At 42.7% G+C, this 19,420-nt stretch overlaps 1 long non-coding RNA gene across 3 annotated transcripts; it reads left to right on the top strand.

Annotated features, from left to right (window-relative positions):
- Positions 1–4,246: 4,246 nt before the first annotated feature.
- On the top strand, positions 4,247–5,658 carry LOC147885284 (uncharacterized). 3 transcript variants are annotated; one of them, XR_015543500.1, is made up of 4 exons: positions 4,247–4,494; positions 4,735–4,801; positions 5,110–5,164; positions 5,249–5,658. It is a non-coding gene; the product is annotated as an uncharacterized LOC147885284 (long non-coding RNA). The 3 variants fall into 3 exon arrangements; XR_015543498.1 differs by having other exon boundaries at positions 4,735–5,164; XR_015543499.1 differs by having other exon boundaries at positions 5,110–5,658.
- The last annotated feature ends 13,762 nt before the right edge of the window (positions 5,659–19,420 follow it).

Raw genomic sequence — 19,420 nt, forward strand, 5'->3', positions numbered from 1 at the left:
TGTGTTCCGTCATTTGACCTGCTAACAAAAGGTTCTTACTGAGTTTTGGAACATAGAGCACATCTTTCACCAATCCTTTCGTGCTGGTGAAATTGTTCATAGGGATAACACATGTCTCTTGAATTGGATTCGGTGTATTATCTACTGTGTAGATGACATTTTTCTGACCTTCTAATGGCTTCATTTTTGTGAACCATTCTTGATGATTTGTCATGTGAGATGATGCACCGCTATCGATATACCAAGGATCATGTTCCACTTGGTCAACTTGATAGTTGTAATCCTCTTTGGGATTAAAATCAGTGTCTAGGTACATTGTCTAGGTACATTGTATCATTCTAATGCATTTCCTTGCTTGCAAGAAACATATTCCCATGTTCATTTGCAAAATGACTGTGACTAGAATGTCCACCACTATGATTTCCTCTACCTCAAAAATTCCCTCGATTACTGCTGAATTGATCACCTTGGTCATACTCCTTCTTGCGGCAATCTCTTTCATAGCGTCCAAACTTGTGACAGTAGTTGCATTGGATGTTTGACACATTGGTGGATGCATTTCCTCGTCCTTGAAATCTTCCTTGATTGGAATGATTTCCTCTTTGCTGATTCTTATGCTGCTAAGGATGATGCTGATGCTGATGTTAATGCTGACTTTGATTTTGTTGTTGATGACCACTTTTTGGATATGATCTACCTCTGCCTCTTCCTCTACTTCTGTCTGAAGCTGTGAATGCCTGATCATTAGAGTGACCTTTACGTGCTTGAATTGCATGAGTCCTGAGTTCTTCACCAAGTGAGACTGACTAAAGTTCTTCCAGTGTCAAAATTTCTCGTTGGATGGCAATACTCTGAACTAGATTCTCGTATCCCTCTCCTAGTCCATTCAAAATGACTTGAACCATTTCTGCAGGGTTCATAGTCTCTCCTACTACTACAAGTTGATTGTTGTAGTCTTTTGTGCAAAGTACATAAGCATGACCGGTTTCACTGCTGTTGCGAAAACTCTGGTTGATCTGGTTTCTCACGGTGAGAATCCTGGATGTGTTATTGGACTCATAGAGAGATGCAAATATATCCCATGCTTCTTTCGATGTCTTGACTATGTTGAGTTGTCCTAGCATAACATCTTGCACATTCTATTTGATCAAATGGTAGACGTACTTGTCTTTTTTATCCCATTCTGCCTGAGCTCGAGCAATGGCAGGATTTGCTACTGATGTGAAAATTGTTTGTGTAGTTGTAGATCCCGTTGCTGGTGCTGTGACAACAGATGGAGTAGAGCTACTAGTGGTTGGATCATCCAATGGTCTAGGTGTAGACCCATCGACATACTCCCATTTATCCTGAAGTATAAGAATGGTCTCCATTCGGTATTTCCATGTACTGTAATTGGAGTTGTCTAACTTAGCAGATGCCTCCAGATTGAGGTTGCTAGTTGTAGACATGGTGCAAGAAATGTACTCAAAAGTGTCGTGAAAATCTATGTATGAATCAATTGCAAATACGCTGACTATGCCAAGTGAAATCTTTGAACTATCGGTGAAGATAGAACTGCAATATATAAAATCTTTGATCTATATTACAAGGCTTGTGGCAATGATGCTGGGAATAGCCAAGAGGCTTTACAAGGCTAAAATGATGTGCACGATGCCGTGAGATAGCCAAATAGGCTTTATAATGGTGACATGTGTGTGTGAAATCAAATGCTATCTGCCCACTGAAACCATCTGCAATGCCTCTATACTCTCTGAAGTCTGCTCACTGAACTAATAAACGTAAGGTTTCAGGTAATGTAATGATGTGAAACCATATGTGAGCGTATGGATTGACTCCGAGTAGGTACTAGTCGAGAATTTCGAGCATGGCTTAGATTGGCAACTTGGGGAAATTCAAAGCGCCCCCTCTATGGCGATCTAGTCTACTCTGATCTAGACCTATACCAATTGTCGATCGATGAAAGAACAACAAATAATTCCTTTTCTTTTGTTCTTTTTAAGAGCTGGGTAAGATGTGTCGATGTAGAGGCAAATGTGCGTGAAGAAAGTGGTTTTGTCGACGAGGCTCAAATATGAGTGTAACTTGCATTGAAATGTATGCGTGATGTGACGAGCGCCCTCAAATTCTTCTTGAATCAAGAGATACGACTTGATCTAGGTGGAGGGGCAAAAGGAGTGCAAATGGTGCTCAATGATGATGTGTCACAGTGGGTCACATGCAGTGATGATGTGGCACTGTGCCTAGCAAGAGGTGTGCCAGTGGAGCCCTGTGCTGAGCTGGCAGGAGTGGTCACATGAAGTGACTGTGAAGCACTGTTTGTGCCTGTAGAGGTCAGTGTTGACTTGACAGGAGCTAAGGTGGCATTGCTGAGGTGGCATAGATGATGTGGCAATGATGATGTGGTAGTGATGATGTGGTAGATGACGTGGGTAAGGTGATGTGATAGATGACGTGTCACTGATGATATGGTAGTGATGACGTGGTAGCTAACGTGGTAGTCGATGATGATATGGCAGATAAGGTGATGTGGTAAGCTGACTACCTTGATGATGTGGCATGATAAGGTTGCTGATGTGGCAATCGACTGCCACGTGTCAGTTGGGTGACATGGCAGATTGAGGATGACCTGCCACGTGGCAGAAGGTGACCAACCCTTTGTAATCCTGGTGAGGATAAGGCCACGTGTCTGACTGTTGGGCTTTAAAATCTAGGAAAGATTCCGACGAAATCTATGGAGATTCTATCATCGTTGAAGATTTCATTCGTATGGCATTGATGAGAGCAGCTGGCTGTAGAGCTTACCGAGCGTCGAGGAGCTACGAGATCTCGAGGAGCCCATAGAAGTTGAGCTACACATTTGCTGATGGAGTCGAAAGGTGAGTCAAGGATGAACTCATTGAGGGTCCTCATCTGCAGTCCTGTGATGATCGTTGAAGGCTTTGAGTTGCCTAGTCTTGTATGGCGCCCGTGTGCGTTGGTTGTGTCATATGTTGCTGAAGCTGCTAGTGTATGGAGACTGCTATGTTGTTGTTTCGAGAGGCAAGGCGATGCCTATAAAGTTGCACCAGATGCTTATGAGGCTTACGAGGCCTACGACGTCGACAAAATCAGTCTAGACGAGTTGGAGGCAGAGCAACATGCAGCAGCTGAGGATTCCATCAATCGCCTCGAGGTTGTCGGACAACCCATTGTCTGGTTAATGTGTATAGCAAGGATGTTGAAGCTTTAGGAGTCTTGCTAGTGTGTAGTTGGTGGATCTTGAAGCTATTGGGAGGCGTGTCATGGACGCTAAGGTTGGCTCCTTATTGTATGGATTCGCCTTACTCATTGTAGTTATTGTTAGGAGTCATGGAGGTCAAAACCGATGCGCGTTGTGGGCATTGTTGAACTAGGCTATTGGAGTCTTAGCTGAGCACATTGTCTAGGAGCAAAGGGTTTAGAGCAGCTCGTTAAGGATGGAGCTTCTGTTGATGAAGTCGTTAGTATTCGTCTCAACCTTAGAATAGATTCTCTCATAGATTAGAGAAAGAGAATCTCTCTTTCTCAAAGAATCTTTATCTCACAAATCTCTATCACTCTCTCAATTTTGAAATCTCAGAAGGAATGGAACCTCTCTCACATAAGCATAAATCTCTTTCTTCATGCATGCAATGGAAGTAATCAATGGATGGAATTTCCTTAATGCAATGGAAGGAATCAATGGACGAAATTTTTATCACTCAACGGAAATCTTTCATCAATGGAATGAAAGATGAACACTCAATCTCTCAATCACTCTCTCACTCAAGAATCGCAATGCCTTAGCGGAAGGCAAGGTAGCTCTGATACCATGACAAAATATGAAGAGGGGAGAGGAGAAGAGGAGGAGAGAGGGCACAACTAGAGAGCACACCACAAATGACTAGCTCTACACTAGATTTAGTTGAAAAAATAGAATATATACAAACCCATTGAGAGTTAGGGTTAAGGGATCTAACCCTTTCCTTTATAGCACTCTATAAGGTTAGTGCTATGCACATATGATCACTTGATGATGCTATGCACACATGATCACACATATGATCACGTGATGGTGCTAACTTGAACTCTTAACAACTCTTGGAGCCAGACTTTATCGTGGTGTTGTGGAATGGTTCTTTCCTTGCAGGTATGGTCGTGGAAGTCCCTTTTTTGGACCTGTACTCGCTGGCAGTGTTGGCCGACCATGCGTGGGAGGATGTATTGGACGGTTTATGCTGGTGCGACATTTCGGTGAACTTTGGATCACAGCTAGGAGCGTGTTCCTACCCGCAAGATGGCGGTTTGTGGAAGTGTATATGAGCATGCTACACCGGCAGTCGACGATCAACTGTGTTCTGCTGCTCTCATTGCTCTTTAAACCATTCGTTGCTCTAGTGCCTATCAACTCTGCTCTCGCATCCATGGCTTCTCCCTCCCACGTCTCTGCATCTGTATCCATGGGCTCGGTTACTGGAAGCGACACATTTGAAAGAGGTAGTCCTGTGGATGGGATCCGACCAATGTAGATTTTTCCTTCCTTTCTTCCTTCCTTTGAGCTTCTGACTTCCACTCACTGAAAATGTTGTGTGGTCGGTGTTTTCTAGACCTCGAACAATTTGCCACTAGTTATGTTCACGGTGTTACGGAAAGTTTTCAAGGTTCTTCCTGGCATTGTACTATTATTCTAATTTAGTCGAGATGCATATGAAACTGCTCTTACTGTTCTGCTTGTAGAGGAAGGAAGCTGCCAACCTTGCCAACGTGAAGGATGAAGTAGACGAGTCCAACTGGACTATGGAAGGTAGTGGTGTGGCCTACCCATTTGTCATAATCGTTATCTTGCAACAACTTTGTAAGTAGAACAGTAAGAGAGTGTGGAGATGCCCTGCAAAACAGTATACGAAGGATGTCTTAAGAAGGTGAAGCAGGAAACAGATGAGTCTGACTTTGTAATGGAAGACAGTAGCTATGTTCTACAGCCGACCATCGAACGTGAGGGTCTTTCCAAAGGAAAACGTAGGGTGTAAACCTTCTATATGGCCTCCCGATGTCTGTTGTTTTAGCTGCACGTGTTCTCCTGACGCTTTTTCTGTTTGTCTTCTATAAAAGACCGGGTTTTGCTCGGATGGTCCTATAATTGACCCTACTATTCATGCTGGAACTGGTAATCCATCGTACCTTGTGTGTTTCGTTACATCCTTCCTGCTGCCCGATAGTTTTGGTTGACCTTCTTCTTGTATGTTGCAAGCTCTGTTGTGGGTGCTTTAGCAATTCCTTTTGAAGGTCATGTGGGCTCCTCATGTGATGCACCCCAACCCAATGTAGTAAAGCCTTTGGCTATTGGAAGCAACGGCTCAAAAGAGTGTTTCATGCCGCAGCAAAATATGCATACGAAGAAGGTATCTTTTATTCTGATTGCATTTTCTTACTAGCACCATACCAGACATATTGACAATGTCGATCCTTTCCACAACTAAGATATTTTTTTAGGAATCCACGGTTATACACATATTGCACCACCTATGGTGGGTGTGCGTGGACGCTATTTATTTAGTTTGATGCAGCTGCATACAGCCCAAACGCCTTAAAAATAGAGCACTGTATTCTGTTGTAGCCCTGTAGGTGTAGGGAAAGCTACTTTTGCTTCATGTAGAGATTTCCACACACGCAAAACTTTTGTTTTTGCCAGTGCCATTTTGTGAAGGATGTAGCTATGTCACAGATTGCAAATAGTCCATTATTTTATTTTTGTTGTTTGCGTTAATTGACATATATCTCTTATTACTCTCCTTCTACCAGAATTGTGTGATGAAGCAGTGCTGAGACACAGTGTCAATGGTTTCACCGTTTTCAATTTTCTTATGGCGTGGTTAACATTAATAGAGCGACTTTCTTGCCCTCTAAGCAAGTGTGTCTGTAATTTCAGAAGTGGTTCAACTTTTTTACATGGTTCCAAAATGTTTTCCCCTCATCTACCATTGTTATCATCTCTCCTTCTAATCTATTTACATGTGTAATCTTCGTATGTCATAAATTTATTGCCTCCGCTTTGCGAATTTGGAACATACATGCCCACTAACTTAATTTTCCGTTGTCACCCAAGACCGATATGTTTCTTTCGATCTAATATGATTAGAAAATCAATTTGCATATGATATCATTTCCCATATTGATATGTTTTTGCTCCCTTTCCAGCAACAAGGCAGTCATCAATAAAAAGGGAATATGAAGATGATGCCACATCAAATGCATCACTCCGAGATAGGCATACTGATGTTCCTCCATTGCATAGTAGTCCATACAATGTTCGTGCCATTGTTCCTTTGAGAGAGAACTTTGTTAGTGGGGGAAACTCCTTACCCATATTGTCCATTGACGTGATTTTTGAATTCATACGGCATAGATTTACCTTTGAGAGAAAACAGTTAGCAAAATATGGAATGTATAGAGCTCGAAACCCAAGCTATCCCATATGTATTAGGGCTGATTTCAGCGATCACTGGAACTGTAACACCATTACTTTGGTGGTTTCGCATGCATTTGTTGACCAATATAGGGAGTACTTGGAAGTGGATTGCTTTTACCGAATAGGGGGAGCTATTGTTGTTCCAAAAGCGAGTGGTGAGGGTGGCACTGCCAACTACTCCTTGCATGTCAATGCAACGATTGCAGTTATTTGTGGGGAGCCATTTGATGATACTATTTTCTTTCTTGAAACAACCATTGCATTATACTTTCCTTGGGCAGCGGAAACAATCAAGTCGGGTTTGGGTAACATATCCACCGTGGCTGGAACACTTGCTCTCATGATCATTAAGGTTGACTGTAAGGGTGGATCAAATGACTAAGTTATTATTGCTGATTGGCCTCGCAATGAGGACCGTGTTGTGGTAAGTTTCCTTTCGCAGCCCATTTGGAATGAATCATTCAAGAAATTGCATGCACTAACATTTGTCTTTGCAACAGCTGACCTTTGTAAACGAGCGTAGGAATGTCCAAGCACAATTAATTCAAGAGTTCCATGAGAATGGCATTGTGATACAACACTTTGAGGAACATTTCATACATGAGATTGTCTATGTGTGTTTGACTGCACAATTTTGGGAGAGGTTCCGGAGGGTGCACAGAGGGAAGAGTTGAAGCAAGTCTTCATCAACTAAGTATCTGGATTGGGATATGGATGAAAGGTGAGCATATATGTTTTTTCCTTTTACATAAAAGTCACTGATGAATTAGGACTTTAACACGTGAATGCATTGTTTAAAGTCCATGGGATTCTTCACTTTATTGGATTGAATGGGCACCTTTTGGAGTATCATTGCTCGATATGTTCTGGCACACGAGTCAGTAGAGATCCACCCGTCCATTCTACTTCACTTGCGAGACAGCAATTATTAGATATCAATGCTCCACTCTCATGTAACTACGCGGGAACCAGCTAACTCTACTTGTAAGCTCCCCATATGAGGAGAAGGCATTTGAGTAGCTCAGTTATCTGATAGGTCTTGGTTTGGACACCAGATGGGGGCCATGTGTGGCCTGATGGGGCTAGACGGAGTTGGCACACTATCAACTAGGCTACATGTAAGTGCGGGAAGGCATTTCATGACTGATCGCATTGAGGTTAGACGGAGCATTTCTTGGGGTAGTCCACTCTTGGGTTGCGGGGTTCGTTTGGAGTCCTAGATGGTCTTGGATGACTATGGGCAGAATGAATCCCGTAGGTTAGTTGCTCTATTTTGCGCACTGGTTTTATCGTGTGGTCGGTGGCCTATTTTGGGACCGATCCCCAGTCAACCATTTTGGGCGGACTGGGTCGGTCACCCAATTGAGCCCAACTGACTACGACTGATGGCTATATAAGAGCAAGCCGGTGAAGCCCATTTCATCACTAGCTATAGCAACCCTGATTCCTTAGCATCCAGTCTCTGTGCTCTACTGTTTCCAGCTCGCCATCAAAGCTTCTTTTACATGAGCGCACGGTTGGGAGGCAGCACCATCTATTGCATCAGTTCTACAGTAATCAAATTTTTGATTCTCCATACTATCTGTTTTCTCTCTTGCGTACGAGATCCTGTTATCTATTGAGCACAAACGTTGTATTGTTTTCTTACATGGTATCAGAGCCTGGACTCTAGCAAGAAGATTTGGTAGTGTGTTTCTGTTTGCGAGCAGATTGTGAGAGATGGCTCAGTCCGCAAGACTACGAATCCCACCATTCGGTGAAAGCGAAAAGTTGGACGGCTCTAACTATCCACTTTGGAAGTTCAAGATGAAGACCATCCTAAGCGCATGAGCTTTGGGACACTCGTACTGGGTGGACGTGAGGCCGGTTGCAGATCCAATCAATACAGGACAACAGATAGTACCAATTGCAGATGAGATTCTTGTGTGGATAAGAAGAAATGCAGATGCGCTGTGTTCTATTGTTTGCAGTGTAAGTGATTTCGTCATGGCGTTAATTCAACATGTTACCACAGCAAAGGAGGCATGGACAGTCTTGAAAAATCAGTATGAGACCACGAATCAGACACAGATTCAGAATCTGGAGACTCAACTCGTAAACGAAAAATTGTCTGAGTTTGAAGCGGCAAAGAAGTTCATCACCAGGGTGAAGAATCTGCGCGATCAGATGACTGTGATTAGCATCACCATCACCAGCAAGAATCTAGCACGAAGGTGTACGATTCTCCCACCAAAGTACGACGGTCTTGTTATGGCACTGAATACGCAGAATAAAAATCTGCTCCTCAACTTTGAGGATTTCAGTGCGCTGCTTCTGGAGAAGGAGATGCGTCAAAAGACAAGGACTGGAGAAGATTCAGCTTTCCACGTTAGATCAAAGAAAGGTAAGGGTAAGGACTCTGGTAACCCATCTTCTTCTGATGATAAAAAGAGAAAGAAGAAGATCAAGTGCTTCTATTGCAACAAGGCAGGGCACAAGCAGAATGAGTGCCGAAAGAAGATTGCAGATGAGAACGGAGTAAAGAAAGAGTCCAGCAACGGCGCGCAACGGCGCACATGTAGCACCAGTAGAGCTGTTCGTAGCAATTGATGAGATTTGCACGGAGGCAATTCATATACCTACAGATGAACCTTGGATCATTGACAGTGGTGCATTGTGCCATATGACCAGTCGGAAGGATTGGTATACCTCTCTACAGCCGATAGGGAATGACATTCTGATAGCAATCGGCAATGATGCAAAATGTCCAGTAAAAAAAAAAGGTACGATTGCTCTCAAGTAAGATGGAGTTGTAACACATTTGATCAATGTTCTTTATGTGTCAGATATCAAGAGGAACTTGTTGTCTGTTTCTGCGATCACGGATCGGGACCTCAAAGTTCAATTCGATAAGAATGGTGCACAAATCCTGGATCTTCAAGGAAAGGTCGTTGCTAAAGGTACACGGTGCAACATCTACAAACTCTCAGCTTTCAGTGCTCGAGCCGATGTGAAGAACACTAAGCTATGGCATGAGAGGTTTGGTCATCTAAACCTTAGTTCTTTGAAGGAGATGCATAAAAGTGGAATGATTGCAAACCTATCAGAAATTTTCGATCTGCCCGATGTATGTAAAGCTTGCATGATGGGCAAGCAGCATCGGCAGCCCTTTCCTAAAGAGGCCAACAGGGCAAAGGCTCCTCTAGAGCTCGTTCACACGGACCTCTGCGGAAAGATGGAGACGGAAGCTTTGGGTGGTTTCTACTACTTCATGACGCTGATCGATGACTACAGTAGAAGGATATGGATATAGACTAAAGACGAGGCTTTTAGTAAGTTCAAGGAATGGCATGTAATGGTTGAGAAAGAAACGAGGAAGAAGGAGAAGAAATTGAGATTAGACATAGGTGGAGAGTTCATATCATGTGAATTCGAGAGTTACTGCAAAAGTCACGGGATCAAGAGGCAGAAACCCTCGCTACATACATCACAGCAAAATGGAGTAGCAGAACGCAAGATGCACGTCATCTATGAAATGGGCAGGAGTATGATGAAAGGGAAAGATTTGCCAAAGACTTTCTGAACTGAAGCATGTAACACTGCAATTTACATTCTGAATCGTAGCTACACGAAAGTTGTGAACGGGATAACTCCACTGCAGGCCTTTACTAATAAGAAACCTTCAGCTGCACATTTTAGAGTTTTTGGATGTGACTATTTTGTACATGTCCATGATGCTAACAGGATCAAATGGGAACCGAAGAGCTGGAAGTGTATTTTCTTAGGCAACAGTGAAGAGGCAAAGGGTTATCGTCTCTATAACCCTGTTACCAAGAAGGTAATAGTAAGTCGCGATGTGGTCTTCTCAGAACAGCCACATCAATTGGAGGAGGATGCTTCCTTTCCAAACAACTAGGACTAGGATATCCATCCAGTACCACCACCAACAGCAGACCGAACTTCCCCAACGGTGCTTGGGAGGATTCAAGATAAAGAAGATGAAGAAGAGCCTGCAGAACCACAATGGCAAAAGCCATTCCCGAAGTGGGTAAAACAGCTTTTGGACGGTAGAGAACCTCTAGCCATTGAGGAGGAACCATCCGAACACCATCGGTCCAAGAGATTAGAGAAGCAAAGAAGAGCACAAGAACACTTGGTCAACTATGCTTTGATGACAGAAGTGATCCGTGCTGATGAATCCAAGTGTCTTGAAGAGACACAGGGTGATGATAGATGGATGGAGGCTATGCAGTCGGAGTATGGCTCCATAATGAAGAACAACACTTGGGACCTTGTGGATTGTCCACCAAAACGCAAGGTAATTGGCACCAAATGGGTGTACAAGACCAAGTACAAGTCCGATGGCACGTTGGATAAGTACAAGGCTCGACTCGTGGCAAAAGGATTTGCACAGGTACATGGTTTTGATTATCAGGATACTTTTGCTTCCACAGCTCGACTAATCACAATTCGTAGTATTTTGGCTTTAGCTACCCAGGGAAGTTGGCCCGTGTTTCAGATGCATGTAAAATTTACCTTTCTGAATGGGGATCTCGAGGAGGAGGTATACGTGGAACAACCACCAGGTGTTGTGATTCCTGGTTCAGAAGGTAAAGTTTGTAAACTAAAGAAGGCACTTTACGGGCTGAAACGGGTCCCACGAGTGTGGTACTAGCGAATTGATGCCTTCTTTCTGTAAAACGGGTTCAGAAGGAGTCCATCGGATGTAAATTTGTATATCTTCAGAGAAGGAGGCAGGTGTATGATCGTGGTCCTTTATATGGACGAGCTTGTCATAACAGGAAAGCATGAAGAGAAGATCTCGCAGACAAAGCATTTGTTAGAAAGAGAGTTTGAAATGACAGACCTCGGAGTGATACATTTCTATTTGGGATTGAAGTTTGGGAAGAGCCAAAACAGATCTTCATTTCACAGCTGAAGTATGCTGGAGAGATACTGAAGGCATTTGGCATGGCTGAGTGCAAGATAGTTGGTACCCCTATGGAGGTTGACGTGAAGCTCTCAAACGAGGATTCATCACCACTGGTGGACGAAGTGAAGTACAGAAGGCTTGTGGGCAATTACTTGTGCAACACACGGTTGGACATCAACTTTGCGATTGGTGTACTAAGCAGGTTTTCCAATAAGCCTCGGGAGAACCATTGGAGGGCAAGGATGCGGGTGTTGAAATACATCAAAGGCACACTTGATTATGGCATCACCTATACCAAGGGCAACATCTTGACCAGATTCTGTGGCTCGGATTGGGCAGGAGACGTGGATAGCAGGAGATGAGTGACAGATTAGTGTTTCTCACTTGGATTTGGAGTTGTGTCATGGGTCAACAAGAAGCAACTTACAGTTGCTCTTTCTTCTACCAAGGCTGAGTACAAATCAGCATGCTTTGCTTCTTGCGAGTTAGTGTGGTTGAGGAGGATTCTGGATGACATGGGTGCAGTGCAGAATAAGCCTGCAGAATAAGCCTACGCAGTTATCATGTGACAATCAGAGTTGCATGGTGATTGCAAAGAACCCTGCGTTCCACGCTCGCACAAAACACATTGAGATTCAATATCACTTTGTATGCGAGCTCATCATGGATGGAGAGGTCGACTTGGTATACTGTCCGACTACAGAGAATGCTCCGGACATCTTCACAAAGGCTCTTAGAAGAGACTTGCTAGAGAGGCATCTTCATTGACTTGGCATTGGACCGAAAAAGTAAGTTCACTTGCGGGTGGACATTGAGGAGGGGTGTTAGATATCAATGCTCCACTCTCATGTAACTATGCAGGAACCAGCTAACTCTACTTGTAAGCCCCCCTATATGAAGAGAAGGCATTTAAGTAGCTCGGTTATCCGGTAGGTCCTGGTTTGGACACCAGATGGGGGCCATGTGTGGCCTGATGGTTGGATGGAGTTGGCACACTGCCAACTAGGCTACATGTGTTAGAACATGAAGTCAAGTTGAGTGTTCTAGTGTGTACTAGGAACTAGTATTTGTGTGAGAGTGCCACGTGTCATATTGGGAATTATCCCATATACACTAGGTACTTTAGTTTGTGTGTGCACTCTATAAGAGTGTTGTACTTTCTTGTGTCAAATCAGAGGAGTCTACATCTACATCAAGCTTTCTATCATGTGAGTACATTTGGTTATCATTGCACTTGTATCTTCATTTTGTTCTTTCCATTTCGTTCTTGCACCTTCATGTGGTATCAGAGCCATGTTCTCTCCTCCTTTCCCCTTCTCCTAGCTCAGCCTAGAGGATGAGGGCGGCCAAAAAAGGAAGTTGCCCTCTTCCTCTATGATGGAGCTCCCCTTCCCTTAACCCCTTCACGTGGAGCTGGAACTTCCCTTCGATCTTCATCAACACGAGCTGCCCGCCATCTTTGTCTACTTCTGCCCACCATCTTCCTAAAATTGCCTGCCATCATCTTGCCATGTACTTCTCCTGATGCTGAGCCATTCTTCTCGCCAAAATCTGCCTTGATTTCTCCTATTTGTGGTCGCCATTGCTGTCCATATTCCTGCCCCAGATTTGTGCTATTCCTTGCTACAAATCTGCGCCACATTTTGCACCAATCTTGGTCGTCATATCCTGCTAAATGTGCCCGTCATTGTTCCTAAAACTGGCTGCTCCTATTTGCCCCTAAATCTGGCCGTCATCTTTCTGAAAATTTGCACCCAGTTCTCGCCCAATAATCAGCGCTAACCTCTGCTCCAAAATCAGCGCCATAATCTGCTCAAAATCTGCGCCAAGTTCTGTCCCATCCTTCAGCAACTGTCTAGCGGTTACTTCATTCTTCATCGCCATCATTTGTTGCTGCAGTTCTGCCCCGTCATTTGTTTCCAATTCAGCACACCAACTGTTGCTGAATTCTGAGTAAAAGTGCGCCCCATTCTCCTGCATCTTCCCATGAATACTCACGTTGCCATTGAAAAGTTCAATGGCCAAGGATTCCACACCTGGCAAATGAAGATCAAGTTCCACTTGAAGAAGTACAATCTGTGGAATCTGGTCAAGGGAACTTCTTCATCAAAAGAGAGGGAAAAGGAACCTCAACGTCTCGAGCAAGCATTCACAATCATTGCATTGGGTCTTGGAGACAATTATCTGCATCACATTGCCAATCTTGAAGATCCTGTTGAAGCTTGGGCTGTGCTTGACCACTTATTTGGTGCAAGTAGCAAGCATTCTAAGCTGTCACTCAAGATTGAGTTCTTTGAGTTAGAGCTGACATCTGGAGCACCTCTTGATGCTCACATCAACAAAATGAGAAGTCTCATGAACCAGTTGGCTTCGGTTGATTCACCGGTGACAGAAGATGATTCTATGGCAGTGCTTCTCAAAAGCATGCCAAAAGAATACGACAACCTGGTAACCACACTGAAATATGGTCCTAATCCTTCATTTGAAGGAATCATAAGTGCATTGCAGGAAGAGGAAAGGAAGAAAGAGAAACAGAAGGATGAGGGAGAACTAGCTTTGGCAACCAAGTTCAAAAGGATGAATTTTAAAGCTTGTAGACATTGTGGCAAAAACAATCATGATGAGAAAGATTGTTTTCACATCAAGCCATGTGGGATTTGTGGCAAGAATGGCCACTCTGAAAATAATTGTTTCTCAAAGAAAAATTCAGCAAATATGGTGGAGGAAATAAATGATGAAAGTGCTTTTAGTGTCGATGAACTTGATTTCTGTTTCTACGGTTCCCTGCCTGGATCATGTTTCCAAAAAGGATTTTGTAAACCTGTTGCAACCGCTATGAGTATACAAAGGTATCTTGTCTTATCTATTTGACCTCTCAGAGGTATCTATTATGTTTTGTGTGTTTATCCTGGTATATCCCATATTATGTACCTACCCAAGGATGTCCAACTTGCATGAGAGACTAGAGCCGTGGATTTATCCTTGACCAGAGACCCTGGCATGAGAAACCATGAGTCTATGATTTATCCTTGCAGTATGAGGCATTTCCTTGAGGGGGGATTTGTTGGGAATATCAAGGAACTGCATCTTTTATGAACTCATGCTATCACTCACCTTTCCTTCATGGGGGGGTGTTAGAACATGAAGTCAAGTTGAGTGTTCTAGTGTGTACTAGGAACTAGTATTTGTGTGAGAGTGCCACGTGTCATATTGGGAATTATCCCATATACACTAGGTACTTTAGTTTGTGTGTGCACTCTATAAGAGTGTTGTACTTCCTTGTGTCAAATCAGAGGAGTCTACATCTACATCAAGCTTTCTATCATGTGAGTACATTTGGTTATCATTGCACTTGTATCTTCATTTTGTTCTTTCCATTTCGTTCCTGCACCTTCAACATGCAAGTACGGGAAGGCATCACATGACTGACCGCATTGAGGGTAGATGGAGCATTTCCCGGGGCAACCCACTCTTGAGTTGCGGGGCCTGTTTGGAGTCCCAAATGATCCTGGATGACTGTGGGCCACCGTAGATTAGTTGCTCTATTTTGCGCACCGGTTCTATTGTGTGGTCGGTGACCGACCCCCAGTTGACCGTTTTGGGTGGACTGGGTCGGTCACCCAATTGAGTCCAATTGACTACGATTGGTGGCTATATAAGAGCAAGCCCGTGAAGCCCATTTCATCACTGGCTATAGCAACCCTAATTCCTTAGCATCCAGCCTCCGTCCTCTACTGTTTCCAGCTCGCCATCGAAGCTTCTTTCACAGGAGCATACGGTTGGGAGGCAGCGCCATCTATTGTATCAGTTCTACAGTAATCAAATTTTTGATTCTCCATACTATCTATTTTCTCTCTTACGTACGAGATCCTGTTATCTGTTGAGCATAGACGTTGTATTGTTTTCTTAGAGCAATCTCCCGGTAGCATCTCTTAAGGGCAAGATTCTGATGTAAGATGGTAGTGACGTATACTAAAACATTATTGCGTGGTATTGCAGTTTACCTTGTAACAATAGATTGAGAGAGCGATGGGAAGAAGCTTCTATCTGCGGTTGAATCTTTGTTACTTACCTCTTTGTAATGTACTACTGTATTACTACTCATCAAGAGCCTCGATTCTTTACATTAGAGCATTTGCTTTTGCTCCCTATGGCTATGGATATACAACACTTTCTAGATTACATGCTCTTCCCAACTCAAGTGTCTCTTTGAGATATTTGTATAGGTTACTAAGGTCAAGCCATTGCTTTCCATGCATGAGTTGCCTTTTCAAAGATAGTGCTCAGCATGCATTCAATAAAGCTACATCCCATGCTGGTTTAGTCAAGAATCACACAGCAAAGGGGGAGATTCCGAGGAAAGAAAACGTCTTGGTATTGGGAGAAACAAAGAAAAATGTGAATTGTGTGTGTTATTATGCTTATATTCTCATATCTACACTCATATTCTGAGCAAAGCCTAGGTGGGGTTGCCTTGTAGAAGACAACAACGGATAAGAACGCTAAAAAATAGTGTTGGAATGGGCATGAGGGTGTAAGCTCCCATTATTTTTAATGCTCCTGCTGCTTCTTAGACTTAAGAGAGATGGTGTTGTAGAAGCATGCAAATGAATCATGATGATTCTTACAATAAGCGCTTGGAGGTGCATTTCCCTCCTCCCAAATGCCCTAGCTCTAAGTTTTGAGTCCTCCTAAAGTGCGAGGAAAGCACGTGCACATCTGCACCATAGATTGCCAAGAATCAACCACTTCCAGTATCCAACTTTTGAATAGGTCATCGACCATTTAATGAACTTCATGATTCACCCCAATGCCAAACTTTATTATTACCATCACCAAACATACCCAACCCAAAACACCAAACAATTCCTCTAGAGTGCCTCCCAAATTGCCACCCGATGCTGCCAACAGTTGCATGTTGTATCCGGCTTGTTTTAAAACACCATGGTGTTTGTGTTGTTGGGATGTTGTCAAACCCATTCCTTGTAGATCGTGATAGGGATAGTACTTCTCCTCTCACGTGTGTGCTCCTTCTTCTCGTATTCTTAGCAAGATAAACTACAAAATTTGGAGAGGTCCTCGCTTGGTCGAGAAGTGTGGGCGTTGGCAAGATGCAACTCACTCCAAACGACTACGGAGCCTCCATCTAAGCTCGCACCTAGGGAAGAGTAACTTATCATCGCTTGCAAGCTCGTAGTAGCACTGGTTCTTGACATTATCTTGCTGAATCAAGTGTACAAAGATAACCTTTCATTGTCTGCTCACCCCTTTCGTTGATCACCACTTTTGTTGCATGATCACACTTTGAATATGAATAAATTCTTCCTCTTAATCACCCCTTTCGTTGCACACATCATCCAAAACTATGGGATATGTCTTTCTTGTCAACACCCTTCACAGGAGCTGACAAGCATTTTTTACATTGAAACCTTCCAGTTGCTCCTTGTAGCCCAACTTATATAGTAGGAGACAGCTTCACGGCTATCTAGAAGCTTGCCGTATTCAAGATCGGTAATTGTTGGACTTAGAAATGGAGCATGATTCCCCACCCCTCAGCTCAAGAGCCTCGTTGGTAAACATCTCTGGTGGTTTTGCAACTGCAAATTTGGCAAGACTCGGCTTTTTGATACCTGACATGTCGTGTATCAAAAGTGCAGCCTTGTTTTTGCTTTTTTGAAGTAGGCCACAAATGTTTTTAGCCTTGGACCCTAATCACACTTTTGAGGGAGATCAACTGTAACAGAGCGGACAGCTTGAGAACTTTAAAAGCCGCAATAGGGATTCAAAACACTCACGATGTTGATCAGAAATCAATTCAGTGGCAAATTTGATTCTCTTGGTTAGTGTTTTGATTTGCGTGTGTTGTGGTGTGGGGAGGCCATGTGATATCTTTCTTTGTCATGGGAAGGCAGCTAACCAAGATAGTGGGAAGGCAGCTAGAGAAAATTGCCACATGGCACATAATAGCAACGATAGCAAGGAGAGGAGAAGAGCCATATGAACACCACATGGCACATCCCTTGAGCCACATGTGTTTTTTCAAAATAAGGATATATATAGATAGAAGTGTTTTGTTGTAATGGTCAGTAGTCTTGTTTTTTCAAAATAAGGATATATATAGATAGAAGCGTTTTGTTGTAATGGTTGGTAGTCTTCTCATCATCTTGGGTCGAAGTTTTGTTGAGAGAGAGAGGAGTTTTCTTCTAAAGAACCTTGGGACAAAAGTTTTCTATAATTGAGATACAATTTATACATGGAATCTTTGGAGGTGATACTAAAATCCATGGGCATGGGCCCTTCCTCAACATCAATAGAAGTCCTCTTCTTTAAGGACACCAAAAGAGCAACATCATGAAGCATGGAGAAAGGGTAAGAATCCCATGCCTACCCATTCTTTAGAGCAAAAATGATGGGAGAAAAAATGGTTTCATTTTATGGGGAAATTAAGAAGTCCATGGTTTTATTAAATTATTTGTCTACATTTTGGGGTAAAATAATTTGTTAAGTGGAGGATTTCTTTGTGAGGGAGGTACAAAGTTAGGGACCAAGTTTGTGTAGAGGATTTCATTAGGGAGCCCTTGAGGTTGTGGGGTAGGTGTAGCTTTGTCAAGGTTATTACATACTAGAGATGCTTCCTAAAAGGTAGAGTGTTGCATGTCTAATGCATAGTCACCTTATAACCTTGATGTCAAACAAAAAGTCAACATTATCAAAAGGTACTTTTTGTAGGTATTGTTACCGTATTGCTATTGAAAAAGGCCATTACCTTGTCAAGGCTGTAGGTTGGCTTCAAAAGAGGAGCAACACCTCAAATCGACTTGATCATATGCTCCTTGTGCCTTGATGTGTGATAAGGTGCCTTTGTTTGCACCTCCCTCTTGATTATAATGGGTCTTAGCTTCAACATTTCGTGTTTGGTCTTAGGTGGACAATCCAAGGCAAGTTTATAGAGAAAACAATCACCACTAGATGTGGTAAAGCCACTCAACGATCCTAAATACTCCTAGCTACTAACATTAGCATTTGTGTGAGTTGGTTCATCATAAAAGGAGACTTCTGAGTGTTTAGGTTGAATTGAGCTCCAACCAATAGAGTGTTGAACTCTACTAATAGTTAGTCTAAGCCTATAACTCTCCAAATAACCATTAGCTTGAATCCCCAAAAGATCACCTCTAGAGCCCTTTCAAAGATCCAACAAAACTTGCTTAAGCACAACCACATGAGCATTAGAGAATTATCTCGAGGATGAGGTTTTCACATGCTTCTGTGGGGGTGCTTAAAGCACATTCTCATTGAGAATTTCAAGCATTTGTGGGACCTTGGAAATTTCCATCATTCAGGAGATCTCATAATGGAGAATGAGTTGCATCACCCATCTACGACAGGTTAGAGACCCGCTCCACTGGGTCTTAAGGTGGGAGCTTAAAATATCAATAAACAAAAAATTAAGTTTCATATAACCCAATTTACTCAATAAATGCAATTCAATTTATTAGGGGAGCTCTATGTAGATCTATTGTATCTTTTTGAATTTGTTGTCTTTGCTCTATACTCAACAAAGACAATTCAACTCATTAGGGGAGCTCTACGTGGATCCTTTTGTATATGTGGCTTTGGAGGCTTTAAGAATTTCTTTTGTATCATTGTGTTCTTTTGGACATCATGTGATGAGGACTCTCTCTCTCTCTCTCTATTATTTTCATGTGCATATGTATATATGTGTGTATATGCACATTTGTGTATCACATATGTGCACACATGCTCACTAACACATATGCTATGAGAGAGAAATGAAAATAAAAATATAAATAAATAAATTATATATATATATATATAGATATATAGATAGATAGATAGATAGAGAGAGAGAGAGAGAGAGAGAGAGAGAGAGGCTCCTTTTGGCACATGCATTGATTGAATCTTAAAGTGCTAATCAATTCACCTTGCATACAAATTTTGGCTAAGTCTTAACCCATAGCTCTGAGACCTTTCATCTCTACCTTTCATTTCATTAACCTTCTGAGAGTGCTCTCAACGGACGC

Source organism: Dipteris shenzhenensis, chromosome 25 (assembly GCF_047967505.1).
Source record: "Dipteris shenzhenensis isolate YYH24624 ecotype China chromosome 25, Dip_SZ_1.0, whole genome shotgun sequence".
Lineage (NCBI taxonomy): Eukaryota > Viridiplantae > Streptophyta > Polypodiopsida > Gleicheniales > Dipteridaceae > Dipteris > Dipteris shenzhenensis.